The sequence below is a fragment of the Marmota monax genome, unplaced genomic scaffold (assembly GCF_021218885.2).
Source record: "Marmota monax isolate L192 unplaced genomic scaffold, Marmota_monax_Labrador192_F-V1.1 WCK01_AAM20220418_F8-fsc00050, whole genome shotgun sequence".
In the NCBI taxonomy this organism is placed as follows: Eukaryota; Metazoa; Chordata; class Mammalia; order Rodentia; family Sciuridae; genus Marmota; species Marmota monax.
The window spans coordinates 4,723,023-4,750,801 of record NW_026694552.1 but is presented as its reverse complement, the minus strand read 5'-3'; the positions used below and the strand labels follow the sequence as shown (position 1 = coordinate 4,750,801).

The window sequence follows — 27,779 nt, the reverse complement described above, 5'->3', positions numbered from 1 at the left end:
TGTCAGTTAAATTTTTGTGTAAATCAATAAATGTTTAAAACTTCAAACAGAAACATAATGTCTAGCAATATACACATGGAATGCTAACTCAATAAATTAGTATGAACAGCCACGCTGCACTGACTGAAGCCTTAATTTAGAGGCTGTAATCTGATCACCCCTTCTCCCACTGTGGACTTATAAACATTGGGAGATACAAAAATTCCAGAGGACTAATTCCTTCAAAATGCCTGTAATTCTCGCAAAACCACACTCTGTTCCTACCACTCCAAGACCATCATCCCTATTTTTCACATCTATACTCTAGGGCCCTCAGAAGTCACTGGAAAATAACTAAATTTAAGACAGCCATTACCTTGAAGCTTCTTGTCAGCTGCAGACTGGAGAAATGCAGCTCCTCCCCCAAGACTGGCCAGGCACAGCTCACTGCCAAGCAGCTCAGAGAAGGCTCCACCCACTGGCTGAGATGAAGAGCAGAAGGCCCCTCCCTGAATTAAAGGACAGAAACGCCAAGACAAACTGCTGAAAGGTTGAAGTATGGAAATGTTCCTTTTAAAAGAACTTTAAAGTGAAATGGCAACAAGTGTCTGTTTAATTTCCATTCAAATGCTTCAGTGGGTGATTTCTCGAAGAAAAGAGGCAGCAAATCACTTTACCATATGATAAAAACCCAGTTAAATATTTTTTACATTTTTTTCTTGCCTTCTCTAGCATCTTACTGCTACAGGTAAATTTAAAACCCAGCTTTGTCAAACTGCACTAAACACGACTGCTAAGGTATTGATTGTGAGGAAAATAAAAAGGGAGACAGAGAGACAAGGTGCAGAGGCAGGAAAGTGACTGCTTGACCAAGCAGCCTCATTTATTTATACCAGTAGGCTACATTTGGTCATTAGTACCATAACTACGTTATTGTTTAGAGTATCAGTAAGGTTGCTTATTTGCAGTTCCATTCCAGTTACAAAATGCAATGTCAGGACCTTTGTGATGCTCTTAAGAAAGTTCATTGTCTAAAATTACTGTTAAGCACACAGATCCAGGAGTACCGGAGCTTGGTGAAACATTGTAGTTATCGAGCAAGCAAGTTTCTCTATTCCCAGGAGTTATGTGCCTAAGATCAAGGTCGAAATTGATAAAACCCTTAACACAGAGCTTCCTCCTGAAGAACATTGCTACAGCGGCCAGGCATCCCGTGTCTTTTACATGGAAGTTCCCAGCAGCCAGGCATTCTGTGCCTTTGCACAGAAACTTCCTAGCCACCAAGCATGCCACAATCACTATGTTTATCAGAGACCCCAATCCCAAACACAGGACGCCTACAATTGATAGGGATTGTATTAAAACTGTCCACTATTTATGGGAGAACTGACTTCTTAAAAATTATTATTTTTATTATTATTTTATTATTTCATGACATATTATGTTTCCCCTTTTACTCAGTTCTCCTCTGGAACCCTTCATGGAGGTTTCAACAAATTCTTCACATACATGCTCATTTAAAAAAAAATAGTTGTAGACAGACACCATACTTTTATTCTATTTATTTTTTATGCAGTGCTGAGGATTGAACCCAGTGCCTCACGCATGCTAGGCAAGTACTCTACCATTGAGCTAAGCTCCCAGAATACATGTTCATTTTTGATAAGAGGTTGAACATCATTGTTTTGGCAGGAAAATACCCATTTCATATTTCCTCATCAATAACTGGAAATTTCTCCTTTCTGTTTTGTTGTTGTTTTTCATTTGAGCATTTCAATGTGAGGTGAACTAATTTTGTTTAAATTTACATGTCTTTACTTGTTTCTGTATCTGAAACATTTTTTTAGTATTTGTTTTTAGTTGTAGTTGAACACAATACCTTTATTTATTTTTATGTGGTGCTGAGAATTGAACCTAGGGCTTTGCATGTGCTAGGAGATCACTCTACTGCTGAGCCACAACCCCTGAAATATATGTTATGCATCTATTCATCAAAATTCTCCTGCATTAAATTTATATTTCTGATTTAAAGTAGAAATTCAAGTTTTAAGTAACAGTATCGATAATTTGGGGGGGATGAAGTATTTTATTTGGACTTTGTTTCACATAATACATAATATTACTCATATTTATATTATTACATTTTAAAATCTACATTTATATAAACATTAATGTTAGAACAATAAATAGAAATGAATTAATAAAGGTGATCTCTTGGCTGGTATATTTTTTTTTGCTCTAACAATTAGAGTAGGTAATGTTTGTGCTATAAATAATCCTTAAATCACAGAGGCTCAATCATCAAAAAGTGTATTTTGCTGATGTCAAAGTTCAATGTATGTAATCAAGTGGCCAGAGGGGACTGTTCTAAGTCGTCACTAAGGGACCCAATTATCTTCCATCCTTATGGCTCTACCATCTTCTTTTGCCATGAAGTCCTTCAGTGCATTCTTTTTAACTGGCTAGCAGTCAACAAAGAGAGGATGGAGAGTCTTATGGATGGTTTGAAGGGACAGGTCTGGCAAACAACACTGCTGGCCACAGTCCACTAGCCAGAACTCGGGTATGAAGCACCAACTGCCTTAAAGGCTGGGGAATATACTGTCCTTGTCTTACCCTGAAGATAATTTAACAGTTTGGTTTTCTCTGCCACAGGACATTTTCTCTTACATTTTTAAAAATATATTTCTGTTATCTGTTTAATGTTTTTCTACAATCCAGTATCATATTTATAATGAACTGGGCATGAATTGCTAGTTGCCTACTTAATATCCACTTTTTTCATTCTTCCTCATGAGCAGAACCCCAGTTATATTCTAGGTGGCAGTATGAGCTCCTAAAATATTATTTTTTCCAGACTTTCTCACTGCACACCATGGAATTTCTTGTTTACAAATACAAACAAATATTGTTGTGAAGATTAGATTCTAATCAAAGGGGGATAAATAATTTTTTTATTTTATATTTATATTTTTAATTTTTTTCACTTCCTTCCATTTTCTTACTTTCTAGAAATTGCTCATGATAGATACAGTTAGGACAACCATTCTAAACCAAGAAGTGACTTAGAAAACGGTTATAACTCACTAGGGATGGATTATTTTGAGCCCCTGAATAATGGGACCACCTCATTTCAATCTTGATGTGGTGGAACAATGAACTTCTGTGTTACTTAAGTCACTGTGTTTTCCAGTTTGTTTCTAATAGTAGAATGAAGTACTTGATCTTATAATCACCACAAACAAAAAAGTCATTATTATTGTAGAACTAATCCTTTCTAAGTATTTCTATGTAATTTAAATAGGATTATTGGGCCAATGTGAATATGGATTTATTTATTTTTATTTATTATTGCTTTATTTTTGTTCTTTTAAGTTATATATGACAGTAGAGTATAACTTGACTTATTTATGCAAACATGGAGTATATCTTATTCTAATTAGGATCCCAGTCTTGTGGGTGTACATGATGTAGAGATTCATTGATTCTATTTCTACAAGAGTGGGTTAGTGATTATAGGTGTGGGTTGGTGATAAAAGCATGAGTTTGGCGCCCTTCTTCCTTTCTGTGTGCTCCCTCACCATGTGATACTATCTGCCATGCAGTGACACAGCAAGACCATTACCAGATGCACTTCTTTGTTGTGGACTTTCCAGCCTCCAGAACTGTTAGCTAAACAAATATCTATTGTTTATAAATGATACAGCCTCAACTATTACATTATAGCAGCACAAAATCGAATAAAATAGTGGATATTATGAGTATCCTCGTTTTGGAGATGAGGAATTGGAGAGGTTAATGAATTTTTACAAGGATATCCAGAGAGTATTTGGCACATGTCAAATTCTTTGACATCCCTGCTGCTTTGACTCCAGGTTCTATGCTCTTAATCACTAAGATACTTGTATCTTCCTCCTTGTAAATGGAAAATACTCTGTGAATGTGTATGAGATGAATGGATGAAGGAACACATGTATTTAAAATAGTTATATGCCAGGAGCCAATGGAACTTAGAAAATGCTGTCCCTGATTCTGCATCTAACCTGCCTCCCTCCTCCCTTTCTCTTATTCTCTCCTATTTCTCTATACATTTAGCTATTACAGAGTTTAATATAACCTAACAATCAATGGGATGAGTGGCATTATATCATCTTTGTGAAATTCTATTGATTAGCAAGGCTGGGGTTGTGGCTCAGTGGTAAAGCACTTGCCTCACACATGTGAGGCACTGGGTTGGATCCTCAGCACCACATAGAAACAAATAAATGAATTAAAGGTATTGTGTCCATCTACAAATTAAAGAAAAAATTTAAAAAAAGAATCAAGGTGCAGGTTCTATCCACACTCAAGCAGAAGAGATTATACAAGGAGGTGGGTCTTTTAAGGTTTGTCTGCCACAATGCTCTATGACTGCATTTATATGACTTTTTAAAATGATAAAAGTAGCCACGTGCAGTGGCACATGCCAGAGGCTTGGGAGGCTAAAGCAGGAGGATCATGAGTTCAAGCCAGCGTCAGCAAAAGTGAGGTGCTAAGCAACTCAGTGAGACCTTGTCTCTAAATAAAATACAAAATGAGGCTGGGGATGTGGCTCAGTAGTCGATTGCCTCTGAGTTCAATCACCAGTACAAAAAAAAAAAATGATGAAAGTACAGCAAAAGTAAAAGTTTAGTTTTCCCTGGTGTATATGTGGGGGAGGGTGTAGCTATAGAAGGACAGCAAAAAGAAGTTGTGAGGGTGATGAAACTTTTGTCTTCTGATTCTGATATGTTTATATAAACATAGACATGTTAAAATCCAGAAAATTGCATACAAAAAAGTTTGAGTATAGTATATGATACTTTCAAGTATGATTTTACTATATTATATTCAAAAAATAAAATAATAATTAGAAATATGGAATAATAACCATTATATAAACCCTTTATATATAAACTTTAGAAATCATCTGTTTTTCCTAAAGCATATTTAGTAGAAACAAAAGTAACACCCATGTATACACTATTGAAAATCACTAGTCCCACTTTCATTTGGTATATAAAAAGGTTTAAGAAAATCTCACCAATAACTTAATAATTATAAATCTCTAGATATCTTACAAAATCATAATTTTCTTTCAGCTTACCAGAGAACTTAATTAAACTGAATACCAAAGAATAACCAGCCCTTTAAAGAGAAGCAGGATGTCTTTCATCTTTGCCAGAGCATGGAGACACAAGGTATCTGCCATACAAGCAGGTAAAAGGAAATCATTTAAAATCTTGGTGATTGGTGAATTTTTAGAGATAAAGCATGGGCTAGCTTTTCAGTTTGAAATATCTGAAGTCTCCAACACTTATTCACTCATTGCCTGGTTCTTTTTTATGTTTCTTAACCAGAAACTCAAAATGATGATTAGGGAATAAACAAGAGGCCTAATGACTCCACTGCGAAGGTGATCTGGTTGTCACATCTGTCACCCTACTGATCACCAGGGTTGATATGGCTGATGTGTTTGGCTAGGTAGGTCCCATCCTCCCTCACTGAACCATGTGCATCCTTCCTGAACCTGTGCCTTTGATGGAAAAGGACAACCTTCTCTGATAGAGAAGGACCATTTTTTGGTCAAGTGCAAATGAGTAGATGTGCTCCCCTTGGTAGAACCTCCAAACATTCTCTCAAGTGTCCACTGATTCAGGTTTGTGAGACACAAGCTGCTGTTGTGAAGAGACAGATATCTCAAACACTTAAACTCAAACCCTTCTACAGAGAGCAAAAGTGTTAAACCAGTTGAGGAGAAGCAGCAAATCTCTTCCTGGACAAAGGCAAAAATCTAGTGCTTCTGGGGGAGCAGTGGGGACAAAACTCATCTGCCTGGGGAGGGAAATAACAGGAAACTTTCTCATCCCCAGGACAAAAGCAGATATCCATTGCTGCTGGGAGAAAAGCAGAAGCAAAACCCCTCTACCCTTAAGGAACAGCAGGAAATCCTCTTGGATCCAGGATGTTACAAGAATAAAAATCAGTGGTCAGCTATTGCTGAGGCAGAGGCAAGAAAATACATCTTACAAAAGATACAAATCAGAGGTTAGCTGCCATGGGGGAAAAGACAGATGCCAAGGTAGTCCCAATTCTCAAGGTCCAGGTGCACAGGTCTCTGTAAATTTGAGGCTGGACAGGACAAGATACAAAACTCGTTGCCTTACCAGGCACCTAGTGCCTAATACTCTCAGCAGCCTATTGCTGAGAAATGGGCAAGAGGATGAAGACAGACCCTTCTCTGGTAGCATAGGTGTGAAGGAATTGCTGAAAATTTAGGATGGAAAATCATGGAGAAATAACCTCTGTCACTCCAAGCTCTACTTGAAAAAAAAATAACTATGTTATGTAAGCCAGATGATAAAGAAGTGAGAAAAGGAAGGAAAAAACTCCAGAATACTTTATAACACCAACATTAAGATGATAGAAAACCAGAAAAATAACCTCATATGATAAGTATAGAACTACATACCATTATCTTTCATAAACACAGAGAAATTGTTAACAAAGTGCTATTAATCAAAGCCAATGATACAGAAAAAGGACAGTATAACTAAGTGGAGTTTACCCTGGAAATGTAAGGACAGTTTATCATAAACAAATCAACTGATATATCTCACAATTATTAGTATACTAAAAAAGAGGAAAAGGCATCTCATTTGATGAAGAAAAAGCATCTAATAACATTTGGTACATGTTTATGATAAACACACTAAACACACCATGAAATACAAGGATCTTCCTCAACCTGATCAAAAGTATCTACAAAAAAATCTCCGTAATTAACATTGTATTTAATGGTGAAACATAGAATGCTTTTTAATAAAATCAAGAATATGGCAAGAATTTCTGCTTCTACAACTTTCTTCGACATTATATTTAAGATCCTAGTCAATAAAAAAGGCCTGAAATTAAAAAAAAAAAAAAAGGATTGGAAAGGAAGAAGTAAAACTATTTGTAGACAATATGATGATCTATGTAGAAAATCCTAATGAATCTATCAAAAAGGAAAAAAAAAAGATAAAAGCTACTAGACCTAATAAATAAGTTTAATAGTATCACCAAATATAAGTTCAATATAAAACAACTAATTTTATTTTTTACAACAAAATCTGAAAGTTAAAGTTTAAAAAAGTGTGCCAATTCAAAACAGGAAATGCTAAGGAAGAAAAAAAATCCAGCAAATATGTGCCAGACTTCTATGTAGAAAACTTAATATACCAATGAATGAAATTAAACATCTAAATAAACGTAGAAATATGTTATGTTCACGGACTGAAATACTCACAAATTTTAAGATGTTTTTCCACCCTCTAAATATATTTTTTCGTACCAGAGATTGATCTCAGGGACACTCAACCACTGAGCCACATCCCCAGCCCTAGTTTGTATTTTATTTAGCGATAGGGTCTCACTGAGTTGCTTAGCAATTTGCTATTGCTAAGGCTGGCTTTGAACTCGAGATCCTCCTGACTCAGCCTTCCCAGCTGCTGGGTTTACAGGTGTGTGCTACTGGACCTGGCTCTCTAAATACATCTTATCTACAGAGTCACTGCAATATCAATCAAAACCCCAGCAAATTTTTTGTAAAAATTGAAAAGATAAATAAAATATATATGGAAAACAGAGGAACTATAGGAGCCAAACAAATTCTAGAAGGAAATACAAAAGGTAGAAGACTCACACTAAGACTACAGTATTAAAGACAGTGTTGTTAATTAGCATAAGATTGACATACAGATCAACAGAACACAGATCAGCAAATATGGTCAATCAACTTTTGAAAATGGTAGTTAAATGGAGAAATGGTGGTCTTTTCCATAATTGGTACAGGAAAAACTGAACATTATAAGCACAAATATTCAACTTGACCCCTTAACTAAGACCACAGATAAAAATTAACTCAAAAATGGATTACTGAACCAAATACAAGCCCCGAATCTATAAAATTTGCAAAAGAGAACAAGGTAGAAAGTCTTTGAGACCTTAGATGAAGCAAAGGCTTACTGAGATACAAAAAGCATGAACTATTAAAAAACAGACAAATCGAACTTGAAAACTGCTTTTCAAAAAAAATCAAATGAATATCTATGTGCAAAACATATTTCTGATAAAGCACGTGTATCCAGGATATATAAAGTACTCTTAAAATTCAGTAAGATTAGAAGCTCAATTAAAAATAGAAAATAATGTATTTATATTCTATTTAGACACTTCATCAAAGATGATGTATGAAAAAATATGAAACATGAAACATATGAAAAATGTTTAACACTATGAGTAATTAAGGACATTCAAGTAAAACCAGAATGAAATATCATTAACAACTTTATAAGAACAGCTGATATTAAAGAGAAAAGAAAACCTGACAGTATCAACTTCTGGAAATGATGCAGAGCAACTAAAACTCTTATAAAATTTCTGGTGGAAATGTGAAAATGTCAAACTGCCACTTTATAAAACAGTTTGGCAGTTGTTAATGTAGTTAAATATATATTTACAATCCACCCAGAATCCCACTACTAGGTATTTACCCAAAAGAAATGAAAATCAGGTACCCACAAAGATCTGTTTTGGGAATGTTTAAAAACTTTAATCACAATCACCCAAAATTATAAAGCTACTGATAAGTATATACGCAAATTCTAGAACATCCATACTTCTCAGCTATACTATGGAATCAGCTACTGATACATGCAATAGTGTGGGTGAAGAATAACCCCCCCACACACACACATAAATCCAGATGCAAAAGCCTACCTAATTTATTATTCCATATATATGATATCCTGGAAAATGAAAAACCATAGGGACAAAAATCACATCAGTAGTTGTCAAGGAATTGGGGTGGAGAGAGGGTCCTGCTGACTACAGTGGGGCAGGAAAGAACATTTTTGAGTTAAGGAAATATTTTCTCAATTGCATTAGTAGTTACATGACTGTCAAAGCTCAACAAACTATGCACTGAATAAGCTAGTGAATTTAACTGTATCTAAATCATACCTCAATAAACCCGAGTCTTAAAAAGGCATCTAATTAGAATAGGACCTATAAAAAAGACTTGTATTTTATTCTGAGCATAATGGGGATACATACAGATATTTTGATTTGTACTTTGGATCAATGACTGCCAAAGAAGGCTGTAGGTAACCACAAGTTATGTGTAAAATATTCCCTGGAATACAGAAAGAATATATTACAAATTCAAATTACTTCAATCTCTTCAATTTTTTATTAACTTCTACTTTTGAATTTGCTTTAAAGTAAAGAGGAGGCATCTAAGACACCTGATTTTTGACATGGTTATATAACTCCTCCTGTAAGTTCATATTGTCACTATATTTTTTCATGAAAGGTTGTCTAGCACATGATAATTTTCAGGAAACCTGATGATATAAAAATCCTCTAGCTTATGAAATTTATCCACAGTGGCAGAGCTTTTAACTATACTGAAATTATCATATGCCACTTAACTACTTGGATGGAAGCAAAGGAAGGAGGAACATACGAAGGAAACAAAGAATAGATGCTAAATTCTACAATCTGGTGACAGAAATTAGGTTAAAATAAGTCCCCAGTGAAAAAACAGAAGCTGAATGAAACACAAGAGATAAACTGGTTATAGAATAAAAGTCAATATTTAGTGCATTAAGTGTAGTTACAACATCACAAACATCATGCAGGGGCCACAGCAAGAAATCTTAGACATTTAACAAATATGCAAAATATTCAATAACACTTAAGGCAGAGGCATACACAAATAACAAAGGAAATTGGCTGTAAACACAGTTCAATCTTATTAATACCCACTGACAGAATATCAAGCTACCTGAAGAGGAAAAATATAAAGGAGAATAAAAACTTACAAAGGATGAATATTCCAAGTGCAAAAAAAGGCAAACCATAGAATGAAACATTACTAGTGTCAAAAGGATTCCATAATCTCTGACCAAATATATGACAGAGAAAGTATAAAAGAAAAAGAAAAGCAACCAGTGACTTACAGATTTCAAGGGGAAAAAGTTCTCATGTTTGGAACTTTGTATTCTGTAGGCAAGGTAAAAATTAGAGTGCCAATGGATAAAACTATTAGGAGTTAATACTCAAGATGATGGAATGGGAAAATTTCTTAAAGGGATAAAATTAAAGAAAGGTTTTGAGGGCCTTAAAACACCATCATGACAGAGCATATACAAAGCTCTATTATACTCTGGGTATCCAAATACAGTGTTCTTCCTGGCACTAACAAGCAATGAGAAAGACCTTTCTTAGATCTGCTTTGAGAAATTTAAAGAAAAAAAAAATGAGTACTATCATCAAATCTTGCCAACCTGCAGGAAAACATCCAAGCAAGATCAAAATCATTCTCATCACCACTCTGATAAATGGAATTCATCAGTACCTTTCAGGATGAGACAAGAGATACTATTACATATCAAATTGCAGTCTAAATGTCAGTTTGTCAGGCAGTCATTATGGCAAGATTGCTGTATGTTTCAAGTTCTAAAACAGATACAAAGACATGGATTTGAGATCCAGGTTTAACTTTATTTGTGGACTAAAAGGACAATTGGTGCTACCAGATATCAAAATATATTGTGAAGTTAAAATAATTTTTAAAAGCTTAGTTACAATCTAAGTTTGTAGCAAGAGGTAGATATGGATGTAGAAAGGAAGGGGAAAAGAAAAAAAAAGTTCAAAATGAACACAGAATAACTGGATATGGGTATAATTCATTGGCACATCTGGATATAGACCAGAAATGAATGGATGAGCTCTTAAGTCATCTAGAAAAGTCTTTATGTCACTGTGTTTGACTGCCTAGTTTAACCAGAAAAGTGTTGCTTTTAGAGACCTCTATTGCCATAGGGTTACTTAATAGTTTCTTCCTTCTGTGGCTTATTCATATGCTTCTGCAAATTCACAAATAAGCTTGAATAAATAATTTTGGATAGCTGACACTGAAGGATGCTCAATAAAAAAGAAAAACAAATAAAAAAGAATACCCAAAGGAATAACTTCTGTCAGAGCAGAAGGAAAATGGAAAATGGAGAAGACAAAATGCATAAAGGATGAATAAATACTTGGCATCAGACCAAAAAACATATTGTGGTTTTAGAAAATATTTAAAAATTCAAAATAAGAGAAGCAGTTGTATTATGTCCTAGTATTTAGCTCTGAGTACAATTATTACCAAAAGGGAATGAATGTGTATGTTGTGGTTTGATGGGAAGTTGTCAAGGAGAATTGGAAAATACATCAGGGACACCATTTCTGATACTGAGTATTTTGGTACTGTGAGGTGTCTCAAAGTTTATTCTATGGGAATCCTATTTTAACTTGTCTAAGCTGCCAGTGCTGCTCTACCTACTCAAGACAGCCAAACATAGATACTTGGATCTGTGTCTCCTAGACTAGCCCAGGTAACAACACAATAACTTCATTAAGAAATGAGAGATTTTGGATGGCTGTCATTGCTATGTATTGTCAAGGACTTATTAAGAGTCAGGTAGTTGGCTGGGACATGCAAGTCTGAAGTAAGTGGTCACCATTACAACTACTTGTTTAATTTCTTTATAGGGGTTTAGCATACCCATGTTCCTCAACTTGTGATGGGGCTACATCCTAGTTAACTCATCATAAGTTGAAAATATCATAGTGGAAAATATATTTAATGTGTTCTGTAGACGTTATGTGATATGAAAACACAAAACAATATACAGAAAACACTGCCAACAAAGTCTCCTATAGAGCACTGATTGTTTCCCCTCAAGACTCCATGGCTGACTGGGAGCTGTGAATCACTACTGCTGCCTAGCATGAAGAAAATGTTGTCGCAGATGCAAGACACTGCTGCCAAAGACACCACTGCAGTGCCTGGAGGTCTCTTCTCTGGGCACCCAGTTGCCTCGGTTACCTCAGACGCTACTTCCAAGGCTACCTCCATGGTCTCTGCTGCTGAACTGGAAATATCCTGTCAATCAACTGCTGCCTGCATTACTACCGCCACTGCTGCTCCCTCTGATTCCGCTGCTACCAGCCTGAGGTTGCCTGGGGGGTCTTCTTTCTGGGTGCTGCTGCCACAGAAGACACCACTCCCCTGGATGCAACTGAAGCTGACACTGCTGCTGACACCTGGAGATTGCCTGGTGACACTGCCCCCACGGCTGCAGCAGCAGCACAGCTGCAGCCGCCACTCTGCCTGCTGACAACCAACCCCCCTCCCACTACCGCTGATATCCTAGAAGACTGCTTTGGGGGAGACCCCAAGTTAGGTTGCACATGGATGCACCCATTTTGGGACATCAGCCAGAGCCTGGGGTCCAGGTGCCAGCAGGTTTACCACCACAAAAGCCTCTGTCTGGGGACTCCAGCCGGAGCCTGCAGGCCCAGTGGCGGGGGGGGGGCTGGTGGTGGGGCTGTTGGTTTGGAGGAGCATGGGGTATGCCTGCTGGGAGTTCTGGTGGCCCTTGTCTTGCTGCTGCATCTTGGGGTTGCTACTTTGCATGAGTGTATCCCTGGTGGTCTCTCTGCAAGTAGGAACAACACTAAAATCTTGGGACTGCAGTGTGGCTGAGCCTGAGGTATCTGAAACCTAGATTGGTGGGATAGAGACTGGGTCTGCGAGGGCTGATCTGGGTTCAGTGATCCTGAGAGATGTCAGAGATAGGGATAAGAAACTGTTGAACACTTTCAGAGACAGTTCGACTTTCCAGCAAGATTTATTTTATTATTATTTTTTTTTTGATTTGCTAATCTTTCTAACATATTTGGAACAGGATGTTTTTTATGCATCAGTATGTGGAGGACAATGATATATGAATGGTGTTTTGCATTTTTGTTGTATTCTTATGTCTTTAATTTTTTCTCTTTGTTCGTATTCTTCCTCTCTCATCTATTTTCTTGGATTTTCTTTGCAACGTTTCTCCAACCATCAGCCAGTCTCTGTCGGCTCCTTACTCTTCCTATGAATTTTTACTTCTAGCTTCTCTCTTCCTCCCTTGTGAATATCACATACTACACTACCTCTGTTCTGTCATCCACCATTTGAAATTATAAAACATTTAAACAAATTTTCTGTTTGTACTACAGGTAGTTATTGAACTCATTATTTTAGTTTAATATGAGAAAGCAGTAGATGCCTTAGTGGGAACTATTAGGATCAAGGCTATATATTGTATATACTGGGTGCTGTTGATATTGGTTTCAACATTAAAGGCAAAGCACTGGAAACCTTCAGGGACACTATAGTTCTATAGAGTAGGATTTATGCTGCCTTAGATCCATACTTCTAGATGGGAAAACACACTAACAACATGAAAAAACAAGGGAATAAAGTGCCCCAAACAAACCAATCAGATGCTTTAACAAGAGAAGCCACTGATAACAGTAGAAGAAATGCCCAAGAATGAGTTCACATTGTACATAGTTAAATTGATATGTGAAGTAAAGGATAGTATAAGGCAAGAAATCAAAGAAAAAAATACAGGAAGTGAAAGACCACTTCAATAGAGATCGTAAAAAAAAAAAAAGCAGAAATACTTGAAATGAAAAATTCAGTAAACCAAATTATAAATTAAATAGAAAGCATCACCAACAGATCAGATCACTTGGAAGACAGAACCTCAGACAATGAAGACAAAATATATAATCTTGAATGTAGAGTTGATTATGCAAAGAAGGTGGTAAGAAACCATGATCAGAACATCCACAAATTATGGGATAATATGAAAAGACCAAATTTAAGAGTTATCAGAATAGATGAAGGAGCAGAGATACAGAATAAGGAATGCACAATCTTTTCAATGATATAATAGCAAAAAATTTCCCAAACCTAAAGAATGGAATGGAAAATCAAATACAAGAGCCTTTCAAGACCCCAAATGTACAAAATTACAGCAGACCCACACAAAGACACATTATAATGAGAATGACTAACACAGGATAAAGATAAAATCTTAAAGGCTGTGAGAGAAAAAGAAATTACATATAGGGGGAAACCAATTTGGATCTCAACTGATTTTTCAACCCAGACCCTCAAAGCTAGGAGGTCCAGGAATAATATATTTCAAGCTCTGAAAGAAAATGGATGCGAATCAAGAATTTTATATCCAGCAAAATTAAGTTTTAAGATTTGAAGATGAAATTAAAACCTCCCATGACAAACAAAAATTAAAAGAATTCACAACTAGAAAGCCTATACTACAGAACATTGTCAACAAAATATTCCATGAGGATGAAGTGGAAACCAGCAAAGGGAGGATCTACACTAAAGGGAAATTCAACCAAATGAGAAATTAAGAAAAATAAAAAACCAGAAGTAAATAAAAATGACAGGGAATACAAATCATATCTCAATAATAACCTTGAATGTTAACAGCCTAAACTCATCAATCAAAAGACCTAGATTGGCAGACTGGATTAAAAAGCAAGACCCAACATTAGGCTGTCTTCAAAAGACTTATCTCATGGGCAAAGACATCTACAGGCTGAAGGTAAAAGGATGGGAAAAAAACTTATCACTCATATGGATTGTGTAAACAAGCAGGGGTTCCTATTCTCATCTCAGATAAAGTAGACTTCAAACCAAAGTTAATCAGAAGAGACAAAGAAGGACATTTCATACTTCTTAAGGGAAGCATATATAAGGAGGACACAACAATTATAAATATTTATGCCCCAAATAAAGAAGCATCTATGTACATAAAAAAAAAAAAAAACCTTCCTTAATTTCAAGAGTCAAATAGACCATAATACAATAATACTGGGTGACTTTATCACACATCTCTCACTACTGGACAGATCTTCCAAACCAGAGCTAAATATGGAAACTATAGAACTAAATAATACAATCAATAATGTAGACTTAATAGACATATATAGAATATTTCATCCATCCACAAGCAAATATACTTTCTTCTCAGCAGCACATGGCTCCTTCTATAAAATAAACCATATCTATGCCACAAAGCAACTCTCAATAAGTACAAAAAACAGAGATAATACCCTTCATTCTATCAAATCAAAATGGAATGAAATTAGAAATCAATGACAAAATAAAAAAATACAAGCTACTGTAACAAATGGAGACTAAATAATATACTATTGAGTGAATAGTAGAAGAAATCAAGGATGAAATAAAAAAATCCTTAGAGGTAAATTAGAACACTGATATATAACATATCAAAATCTCTGGGACACTATGAAAGCAGTACTAAGAGGAAAGTTTATTGTATTAAGTGCATTCATTAAAAGAATAAAAAGTCAACAAATTAATGACCTAACACTACATCTAAAAGCCCTAGGAAAAAGGAGAACAAATCAATACAAAAAACAATAGAATACAGGAAATAATTTAAATCAGAGCTGCAATCAATGAAATTGAAATAAAAGAAACAATTGAAAAAAATTGACAAAACAAAAAGTTGGTTCTTTGAACAATAAATAAAATAGATAAACCCCTGACCATGCTAATGAGGAGAAAAAGAGAGAAAACTCAAATTACTACAAGATGAAGAAGGAAATATCACAACAGACATGTCTGAAATACAGAAGATAATGGAAACTATTTTAAAAAAATTATATTCCAATAAAATAGACAATATCGAAGACATAGACCAATTTCTAAAGACATATGACCTTCCCAAAGTGAATGAGGAGGTTATGCATGATTTAAACAGGTAACTTTCAAGTAAAGAAATAGAAAATGCCATCAAAAGACTACCAAGCAAGAAAAGCCCAGGACCAGATTGATTCTCATCCTAGTTCTACAAGACTTTCAAAGAAGAAATAATACTAATACTCCTCAAAGTATTCCATGAAATAGAAAAGGAGGGATCCCTTCCAAACTCATTCTATGAGACTAATATCATCCTGAAACCAAAACCAAAGACACATCAAGGAAAGAAAACTTCAGACCAATATCACTGATGAACATAGATGCAAAATTTTCAATAATATTCTGGCAAATCACATACAAAAACATATTAAAAAGATAGTGCACCACAGTCAAGTGGGGTTCATCCCAGGGATACAGGGTTGGTTCAACATGTGGAAATCAATAATCGTTATTCATCATATTAAAATACTTAAAAACAAGAATCATATGATCATCTCAGTAGATGCAGTAAAAGCATTTGACAAAATACAGCATAACTTCATGTTCAAAAAAACTACAAAAATAGGGATAGTAGGAACATACCTCAATATTATAAAAGCTATATATGCTATGCCCAAGGCCAGCATCATTCTTAATGGAGAAAAATTGAAAACATTCCCTCTAAAAACTGGAACAAGACAAGGATGTCCTTTTTCACTACTTCTATTCAACATCATCCTTGAAACTCTAGCCAGAGCAATTAGACAAAAGAAAGAAATGAAAGGGATACAAATAGGTAAAGAAGAATTCAAACTATCACTATTTGCTGATGACACGATTCTATATCTAGAAGATCCAAAAAATTCCACCAGACAACTAGAACTAGTAAATGAATTTAGCAAAGTAGCAGGATATAAAATCAACACCCATAAATCAAATGCATTCTTATACATCAGCAATTAATCCTCTGAAAGAGAAATGAGGAAAGGTAGGGAATATGGGGATAGGACATTATTTATGTATATATGTGACTACATGATCAATATGATTCTGCAATATGTATACTCAGAAAAATAATAAATTATATCCCATCTATGTATGATATATAAAAGTACATAAATGCATTCTACTCTCATGTATAATTAAAATAAATTTTAAAATTAATTTAAAAAGGAAAAATAATAATTAAAAAGAAAGAAAGTATGTTGTACTTCACATTCAAGCCTGGAAAATACCCAAATTCAAAATTCAAAGTATGGATTCTACTGAATATCAATGGATTTTGCACTGTTCTAATAGGGGGTGGGGTGGTTTATATGTGTTTGTGTGTGTGTGTTCCATAGGACTTTCTGTATACAAGATGATGTTATGTGTGAATAGAGATAATTTACTTCTTTCTCTTCCAATGTGGGCACTGTACCAATACCACACTTTTTCATTGTTACAGCTTCACCATAGGTCCTACTATCTGATTAAGTTATTTTTCTACCCTTGCTCCTTATAAAGGTGAAAAATTATAAGTTGAAGCATTGCAAGCTGAGGACCAGCACTAGAATGTGTAGTTTTAACTTAGAATGTTATGGCACTAAACCAGAAACAAAGTACATTTTATTCCATATTCTCAATATATTTTTAATATAAAAAGTTTTATAAAATGGGGAATAGTCTTACTCTCTGTCACAAGGATTGTGGTGGGTCTGGCACTGTGATCCAGCTGTCTTGATTCTCACTCCAACTGCTTGTCCAGCACAGTCTTCACCCTGCTGGGTATTTTTGTGGTTGTACTGCCTTTATGGGGCTCAACTGGTATCACATGCAGATTCTCAGGTCCTATGCAACCCTGATATTAACCTCAGCTGTCCAACAGAAAGAGAGGGAATTAAGGCAATAAAATGGAGAAAGTTTAAGGAAATTTCCCTACCAAAAACACTAGCAGGTATATTATTCTGAAACACAGGGATGAAGTGAAATCCTATCCCTGATGTAGATGTTATATCTATTTTTCTCTCATGTTCTTATAATATGAAATGCTCTCAGTGACACAGTTATGTTATGCTGAAATCATCTCCCTTTGGAAAACAATGAGGTGAAGACAGAAGAGAAGGAAAATAACATCTGCCTTATGTCTATTTTGGCCAGAGTTTATGAAGCAGCATTTTTTGGTTGTTGTTTTCTGTTTGAATCCTTGGGTTGGGGCTTTATCTCTTAGACACACACACATTTTTCAATGTAATTTCAATCACACTCTTCATGCTTATCGTCCACTAATACAAAATATGTTTCATTACTCTGTTGGCTCACTTTCATAAAAACAGTTGTCTGGAGAAAATTTAGGCTATCTGATAAGCGCCATCTTGTGACCAAAACCAGAACTATCACTAACACATGCTTGTGGGAGACGGGTGGGAATTATATCCTGCTAGCCAGCAGATTTCTCAGGCTTCTAGAATATACTATGTTCAAATTTAGAGCTTTGTTATTCACTACACAAAAACAGAATCCAAATATATTCACCTGCAATGGTCTTATTTTTTTAAAAAAAGAAACACTGAATGCTTACTGAAAATGAGAAAAATATAAAAATTATACTTTGAGAAAGAACACTATTATTTCTTGTATATCTTTCCAGAGTTTTCATTACATATGTACATTAATGCATATCATTTCAAGCCAGTTTTTTACCCTGCTTAAGCTCACAGTTTGAACATTTTTCCATATTAGTAAGTATTCTCAACATGATTCTTCAATGAATCAGTTCAAATGCAATTCTCCCCTCCCAACTTTGAAGCATTTTATCTCAATCTTTTTTTTATGGTTATTGTTGGAAAATGTCTAAATATATATTTAAAATCATTGAAAAACAGAGATAGTAAAGCTTGTTATATGTCAACTACACAAATAAAAAACTCCATAAGTTAGTTGCTTGTCTGTGCACAGTCAAATGAACACTGCACTCTTCATTTATTTGTGTGTGTGTGTGTGTGTGTATGTGTGTAGAGTATCAGGGATTTAACCCAGGGGCATTTAACCACTGACCCACATCCCCAGCTCTTTTTAAAATTTTGAAACAGGGTCTTGTTAAGTTGCTGAGGGCCTAAGTTGCTGAAGCTGGCTTTAGAACTTGCCATCTTTCTGCCTCAGCCTCAAAGCTATGCCTTATATATATATATTTTCTGATTTGCTTATGCATACTTTATTGACTTAGTTTTTTCTCCTTAAACAACATACAATGCTGCTTTCCATTCTGAAATTTAATTTGTTTCACCTAATACTACTTCACAGACACCTTTTCTTCTTCCTTTTTTTTGGGGGGGTGGCAGGGATTGAACTCAGGGGTACCTGACCACTGAGACACATCCCCAGCCCTATTCTGTACTTTATTTAGAGGCATTTAGAGACAGGGTTTCACTGAGTTGCTTAGTGCCTCGCTTTTGTTGATGCTGGCTTTGAACTTGTGCTCCTCCTGCCTCAGCCTCTGGAGCTGCTGGGATTATAGGAGTGCCATACCATGCCTGGCCACAGACATCTTCTGGAATCACTGAGTTCATACGTTTTGTCTTTATGTTCCATTCAATGGAAGTATCATGCCACATAGTAACTTTTAAAACTGCTAATAGAAATAAACCAAATCCTCTTTCAATCTCACTTTTAAACTTAGATGATATAAGAAAAATGATTCTTGCTGACCACAGCTATACCTGTGGCCTGAAAGGATGATTTGCAGTGAGGACACAGGCAGGATATGAAACAGCAACCAGGATACCTATTTGACCAGGTCCAGGAAAAATTCCACTAATGGCAAAAAAAAAAAAGGGGGGGGGGCAGAAAGGAGAACATATCTGGGTACCTGTGAATATTTATGTGTCTGACACATAATGTGTATGTTGTTTCAGCAAAATTTTATTCTTCTAATTATAAAAACGATCATAGAAAAAAAGCAGTTCTAAAAAATGCTGAAACCAATTAAAATACATTTTTAAAAACTTAGCAATCTGAACACTGAGAGATACTGTTAACACCAGAGCCTAGTTCCCCCAATAAAAATGCAGATTTTTACAAGTTTTATCACTCAAAAGCACATCTGAATCCCTTTCCATGTATATGTACATTTATCTTTGTGTTTGTATATGTCATTCATTTTCAATGTTTACATTTTTCTATCAGTTATTTTTGGGTAGAATATTAATGTTTAAAAATGTAATAAAATGTGTAATGAAGATAGAAACATGAAATTCCATGTAAAAATTAACATGTACAGTATGCCTCACTGAAGTCTTAATTTTAGAAGCTGTAATCTGATCACCTATTCCCACACTGTGGACTTTAAAAATATCGGGAGAAACAAAAATTCCAGAGGATTAATTCTGTGCCAGTAACAGCAATTCGACCAAAACCATGTTTCATTCCTACCTCTCCCAGGCAACAATCTCTATTTTTTTTTCACCTTAACACCAAGGCCCGAGAAATTCCCAGAAAATAACTAGCTTAAAGACAGCCATTACCTTGAAGCTTCTTGTCAGCTGCAGCCTCCTGAAATGCAGCCCCTCCCCCAAGACTGGCCAGGCACAGCTCACTTCCCAGCTGCTTGGAGAAGGCTCCACCCCCTCCTGTGATGGGGAAAGCAAGGGGCCTTTCCCTCAATTAGAGGGAAGAGAATCACCAAGTTAAAATGAAATTCACTTAAAGGGGAAAAATGTTCATTTTTAAAGCACTTGAAAGCGGAATGGCAACACTTGTCTCTGTAATTTACATTCAAACCACAAGGGTGGGTGATTTCCTTAAAAAAAAGTAGAAATGTCTTTAGCATATAATAAAGACCTAGCAAAGAATATGTTTTGTGTATTATCTGATTAGTTTGGCACCTAATTTCTACAAATGATTTTAAGACCCAGCTGGTCAAGCTCCATTTATAAGACCCACTAGGTCCTTATTTCTGATTGCAGTAAATTAACACATTATTTTGTGGGGAAATTACAAATTCTTTTGGTACTGGGCTATGCTACTTCTCTTTTTTATTCAGGTCTTCCTATTTATCTTTCAGAAAGTTTCATAGATTTTACAACTATAATGAATTCTAGATATAAAAAAATCAACCAGAAGTCCTTAATGAGGTATATATCTGAACATAACTGAAATTTAAAAAAAAATGCTAGGGTAAAACAATGTTGAAAACAGAATAGCTTGCTAAGACTGTTTTCAATGCAAAAATATCACTATCCTAAAGCAGTTTTTACATATTACTAAGAAATAAATAGCAAAGTAAAATGGGCAAAGAACAATATGTTGAGGGAATAATTATGTTTACTTTCTTGTGAGCAAGATAATGCAATGCAACCACAGGTATCTTTGTCCTTCTTGTGTAGTTACAAGTCTGCAAGCTGTTTGATTAGATGTGCTTAAATTACAGGTTTATAAAGCCCATGATTTTTATAATAGTCAATGCCCTGCAACTTTTCCCTTGTTCTAAAACTGGCATTTGTCTTCCATTTACAATTCCATTTACTTTATATAAATTTGTTCAGTAGAGAAAAGGAGATGCTGTTTATTATGGCTTCTCAAAATTCAAAATAAAAATTAAAACTGACCAATATATAAAAGATATTCACTTTCCCTAATAAAGAGATGTAAATGTAAATAGACCTTAAATAGAACTTTCCCTAATAAAGAGATGTAAATGTAAATAGACCTTAAATAGACCTGAGATGTCATTTTTCTGCCTAGTTTGACTGAAAAGAAGCAAAGAAATGACACAGTGAACAGTCAGCAAGAAAATGGACGCTTTCACACTCATGCCCAAGACAACAAATCTGGGAAGAAGGCAAGATAAAATCAGAGCCAAAGTCTATCTGACCCCCAAACATGAGGATGTTCACTTTCTTCACCAGTAGTCACCATCTCCTGGGCCTGGAATTCTGTCTCTTCAGCAAAAACAAAGATGATGTTATTTACTTTGAGATTGTGAGGAAAATGGTGAATATAACCCCAGAGTGAGTGCGGCTTAATTTCATGTTCCTGCTGGGTAACACATGGTGAACTATGACCATCTTCAGTAACTTACCATACTCATTCATGAACTCTTTCCATCTCTTACATTCTCACACAAACTTAAAAATATTTTGGTGGACTATGCTTCTGCAGTGAGTGTATCTACACGACAGCACTCACTTGGCCTTAGAACAGTTATGACATGTCTTTTTTTCTGTTGCTTGGTCTTGGCAATAACTTCCTTTTCAGATATGCCTATTCCTGGACAAGCAATGAAAATCATTTTTCATGCAATAAAGTGCCCATTTCATTTCACCCTTATTAACAATTGGCAATTCTTTGTTCCTGTGCTTTGTTGTTTATAATTACCGATTCAATATGGGAAACTGTGTTTCTATCATCTTTTGCTGAGCTTTTCCACAAAATCCTTGAGATTAAGACAGAAATTAAGATTTTTATTCCTTTAACTTTAAGGTTATTTCCTAGGAAATGCTAAAACTTACACACTGATGATTCTGAGGTTTAGGTCTCTTAAGAAAATGCTTGCTAAATTTCAAAACATAAATTCTAAAATTTTCAAACAACCCTATCCATGATCACAGTGAACAGGTAAATGTATCTCCTGCCACATTCTACCAATTCAATTTAGAGAAACGGTTGTATTATGACATAACTTTTCCTGTAATGAACAGAGGAAAAAAACCTATTTGCATTGGGGACTCTAAAGAAAGAAGAAGCCATCATTTTTCCAGAATTCTATAACAGAAGGGTCAGGCTGGGACAACATTATTCTATAATCACTCTAAAAGGGACATCAAGGGTTCTTTAAACAGTCAGGCAAGAAGTCAGACAGTTGTGGGTTTGAAGACTTTATTAGCGCTGTAGAAAGAAAACTTCTAAATCCCTGACAACTATTTAGGTGGTCATATCTACATTCTATTACAAAGATGCATGGACACAAAGATTCATAGATAATGTGCATCTCTGATATTAACCTAGGTTATGGAAATATCAAATATTAAACTACATTTATGATATAGTAATAAAAAACTGTAGATACCTGGTTTTCTAGAAAGCAGTGTTTTTTGAAGACATCTTACTTAAGAGCCTTTAGAGTAAGCAAATGGTTCTTACTTGCTGTAGCCTTTTCATTATTCCCTGAAACTTCACAGTAGCTTGAATGAGGTGTTTTCAGTGAATGATAACTGGATTAGATTAAAACATCGTGAAAAAAAGATGAGATAAAATGTTTACTTGGCTATGCTTAAAGAAGGCTGACCAACAATGGGGAATAGAGATAAGATACAAGTCAGAACAATAAATTGAATTGACAAAAGAGTTTTGAGACATACTTTGGGGGCCAGAAACAAAAACAGTTAAGCACTACACAACACAAACCCATGTTTATTTTTTCTCTTGTATAAGAAGAAGAGAATGTGTATAGGAGAGTATTTGGCAATTAGGGATGTTATTTGTGTGCATGGGATATCAGATCCTTTTGGATCCCTCTGAGTTATCATAAGTAATGCTGGATTTTAATGTTTTACAAGCTGCTACTTCTTCCTGTTTTTCCAAGGCAACCAGACAGTGGTATTCAATACCAACAACTTCAATAAAAGCACAACCTTAGGAGTCAGAGTTTTATGATGGTTGCTGGGAAATAATTAAATGTGTTAAACCATTGCAAATGTTATTCTAGAGAGTGCACAGATATCTAGGGAAGGTCATAAGACTTTAAGAAGTCTTAGGAAATCTCTGTAACTACATTGTCTAGTACTTGGTGATGACAATCTAGCATAGTTGTTAAGGTTCTGAGAGTAAGCCATGGGCTGGAACCTCAAGTAAACACCTCAAAAGCCTCTTGCATGATTTCTTCATAGTGGTTTAATACTTTCTCAAAATGAGAAGTTATAACTTTTAATTAAAAACACTGTGGATGCAGAATGGGGAGCCAAATGAATTATACCTCAAATTCTCAATCAAGCATAATTTAAATATAAAATGATATTTCAAATTTAAGATGCTATGACTGTGGGTTGGGAGTATAGCTCAGTGGTAGAGCACTTGCTAATATGTGCAAGGCCCAGTGTTGGATTTCCAGCTCCACACATACACAAAAAAGATGCTACAACTGCAAAGCAGGAAGCAAAATAAATTATCCTTCATGATCTCAAAATGTTTTCATTGTGCTCTTTTATGAAATGGGAAAAGACTTACCCTCTGTCACCTGGATTGTAGTTGGTCTGGTCCTGTGATCCAGCTGCCTGATTTTCACTCTAACTGCTTACACAGCAGAGCTTTTACCCTGCTGGGCACTTTGGTTGCCCTGCTGCTTTTCTGGGGCTTAACTGGATTCACAGGCAGATTGTTCAAGTTGTGTACACCTCTGGTATTAACCTAGACTGTCCAAAAGAAAGACAGTAAACAATAAAATGGGAAAAGCGTAAGAAGGGAAAAGCATAAGAAAATTTGCTTACCAAAACTCTAACAGGTAGTCATTATGAAACACAGAATCTCTGATGTAGATGTCATGTTTATTTTCCTTTGTGCTGTTTGAGTGTGTGAAATTCTTTCTATTTACACATTTATTATTAAGTTCATGCTAAAATCATCTCCCTCAGGAAAATTAGGAGGTGGAGACATGACAGAAGGGAAGTAAAAACTTCTTTGTGTCTACTATGAGCAAAATGCTGTGTAGCTACTTTTAATACGTTATGTGTGATTCCTCACATCAGTCCTTGTGTGGAGGTTTTTCTAGAATACACATATAACTTTCAACAGATTTTCAATCACACTCTACATACTGTCTCAAAGTAGGCTAAAACAAAATATGTTTCATAGCTTTGTTTATCCATTCCATAAAAATGGTTGCCTGGAGAAAGTTTAGGAAACCAGGCAAGCGCCATCTTGTGGCCAGAACAAGAACTGCAGAATCTTCCTTAGAAAGGGAACTAGACAGTAGCCTTCTCTGGCTTCTGGAATTTTTCATTCAGCTTAAGAAGTTGTGTGCATGTGTTATACAAAAATAGGATCATAACGTCATAATTTTAGTATCTATCATTATAATATCTCTTGTGCACATTGTATATCTTCCATCTTTTGAATTTCCAAAGACAAAAGCAAATCCCTATAATAATGGTTAAAATATGTATTGAAACTCTATATATAATTTCTATATTTTTCCTACAAATACTTATAAATGTGTATGGTTTTTGAAACCAGAACTTGTATTCCTTCAATAATATATCTGGTCATCTTCAATATCAATAGCTATTTTATTATCTTTTTATGAATTACTTTACAATAATTTTCTATATTTCTAAAATATTATCTCATTTTCTCATAATGCAAGTAATTCCAGCTTTTAAAAAAAAATTTTAGTTTTATTTTTTAGTTGTTGATAGTCCTTTATTTATATGTGGTGCTGAGAATCGAACCCAGTGCCTCATACGTGACAGGCAAGTTCACTACCTCTGAGCCACAGCCGCAACTCCTCAAGCTTGTTTTTTAAAAATGAAGAAATAAGCCTAAAGTGTTCTGTCTCTCCAACTCCACTTATATTTACAATTTAAAAAGTACCATTATATTTCCAGATTTCGCTTGCATACACTATATGTATTCTTTTTTGGAAAAGGTGGGATTGTATGATGCAGGCCATTCTGCAATTTGCTTTTAAAAAATATACACTGGATACCTTTTCTTCATTGAATTTAGATATAGTTCTTTCTTTTTATGGGTAAGTAGTATTCAACATTAAGGGTTTACTATCCTACATCACTATTCCACAGTACACTTTAAAATTTTTCTTAATTTTCAATAGTATATAGATGAATAGCTTCTGCTTGAATGAATAGTCTAACATTTAAATTGTAACAACAGAACAACAACCAGGTAACTAGCCTTCTCAGATCTACAGAAAAAACAAACTTCAGTTAAACACAGTGGAATGTGTGTGGGTATTTCTTCAGGTATTTTAACATAATTTATTATTTCCCTTTCAGCTCCATTGATATACACAGAGAGTCTGGAAGTTCATAAAATTTAAATAAGAAAATACACTTCATCAGAACTCCAGTCCCTGCATTATACACTACTTATATTTTAACTTAATCCCTTTGATTTTTTTCCTTCATTACACACATATACAAATATTCAAAGTTCTTTATTCAATTACATATTTTAACATCTTTTCATTTTTTAAAATAAATTTATACCATTTTGGAGAAGGTAGCCCCCCCCCCCAAGACTTTAAATCCTCACTGCAGTTTTTTTTTTTTTTATGCTGATACAGATACTACACATTTAGTGAAATAGTGAAGGAGAAAATTTATTGTTTCCCCCCTTGATAGCCTTTATTACTAGACATCCTTTATTACTAGATATAATTTGCTTTATTGTATTCAGATATATGAATTACTTATGGTCTCTTAGGTATGTTTCATATTATCATACAAATAGGAACATACCATTCTCTCCATAGGTAGAGATGTAGACAAAGATCACCTTTTGCACATCATTAAACAAAACAACTCTTAAAATACTGCGTATCCACTGAACAAATAACCGAACTCCCAATTCTCTTAGGTACTTGAAACTGCGCAATTATACGTTACTTCAGGTCACTATACAAACTCCGACAAAACAATGATTTGCTTGAAACACAATCAACACGATCAAAGACATATAAAAAACAAAACATCCCTAACAAACAACTTCATTTTCATTTAGGATTATCATAACTGTTTTTTTCAAAATAAGGAAAATTGATTTCCCAAGTTTTGTTTCATCGTTTATTCTAGCCAGTACCGGTTTTTAATTGAAACAAAATGCCTTCTTCAAAAGTTAGGTTTGGCAACCGCATGAAAAAAATTTTCCCCCCCGCAGGTGTAATCTGATCACTACCTCCCCCACTGTGGACTTCTAAAATATTTTAAGGAATACAAAATCCAGATATTAATTCCCTCACAGAAATAACGACTCACACGAGGTAGTGATACCCTTACAGAATCAACGACTCACACAAAAACCGACTCTCCTTTCCCATTACGCCACATCAACACTCTCTTCTCTTTTTACCTTTACACCAAATCTTCTAGAAGTCTCTGAAAATAACCAGCTTTTACGACAGCCATTACCTCCAAGCTCCTTCTCTTCAACGGAAGCCTGCGAAGCCTGTATGTAACTCGGCTCCTCCCCCAGGACTGGCCAGGCTCCGCTTGCTTTCAAGCCTCTAGAAGAGGCTCCGCCCCCTCCCTGTGATGGGAAAAGCGGGAGGTCGTTCCTTCATTCAGAGCGAGGAGAGTCATTAAGTCAAACCAAAACACAGTTAAAAGAAAGAAATGTTGTTTAAAACGAACTTTAAAGTGCAGTCACAAGATATGTCTGTTCAATATCAATTCAGACCCCCTAGAGCGGGTGATTTCCTTGCGGGGGGGGGGGGGGAGATTGCATGTCTCTTACTTATATTTTACAGAAGCCATTAAAATATTCCTAACGTTTTTTGTGACCCTTTCGCCCTTTATTTTTGGTAAATGTAAGATCTATTGGTTAAACTACCAACCAAAGGATGCTAAGGATCTTGGGATTTTAGTGAATTAATACTTATTTTAGGTACAATAGATTCTTTACACTTTTTAATTTGAGCCTTGGACACAGTATATCTTTCTTTTTGTTGAAGTTTTTTAAAAAAAACAATTCCCTTGGTCATTTCTAAAGAGAAACCCTCAAAGGCTGATTATACTGAATCCTAAAAACATAATATGTATCTGTAAGACCATAATAAGCCAAAGTAAAAAATCAATAAATATGGAACTCCTTTTCAATGCAAATGATTGGATACAGTAAAAATATCACTGAGCTAGTTCCTTTATTTCAATAAGAAAGAAATTCACAACACAGGGAAGAAAGTGGCAAAAATTCTGGGAAGAAAGGGAAGAAAGTCTGCAGTGACTCAAGCAGACAATTCCCAACTTTCTTCCTTATTCTTGTGCAACTTTAAGATTCTAGGCTACTACACTAGAGAGAGGTTTCTTCATTAATGAATTATTTTGCTTAAATGTGGAGTTCTGTTACTCTCATTTCACTCCCACAATAAGCTATATCCTGCAATTTCCCTTCCTGTCTTAACCCATTATGTCCCATCATCACATTTATGGAACACCTATAAAACTTAAATTGAACAACAAATATACCATCTAGG

The 27,779-nt window shown here is 35.2% G+C and overlaps 1 protein-coding gene across 5 annotated transcripts in view; it reads right to left on the bottom strand.

The window, feature by feature from the left end:
• Nucleotides 1–26,767, bottom strand: part of Pwwp3b (PWWP domain containing 3B) — a 33,692-nt gene extending 6,925 nt beyond the window's left edge. Inside the window, exons 1-5 of one of the 5 annotated variants that reach the window (XM_046420873.1) lie at nt 26,657–26,767; nt 23,798–23,982; nt 20,098–20,231; nt 17,267–17,451; nt 356–488 (exon numbers count right to left, since the gene is read on the bottom strand). The gene's annotated coding sequence lies outside the window, so the exon portion shown is untranslated. The remainder of the gene's footprint in view (nt 1–355; nt 489–17,266; nt 17,452–20,097; nt 20,232–23,797; nt 23,983–26,656) is intronic. The other 4 variants (XM_058571614.1, XM_046420875.2, XM_046420876.1 and 1 more) reach the window with 4 other exon arrangements.
• Between the last annotated feature and the right edge of the window lie 1,012 nt (nt 26,768–27,779).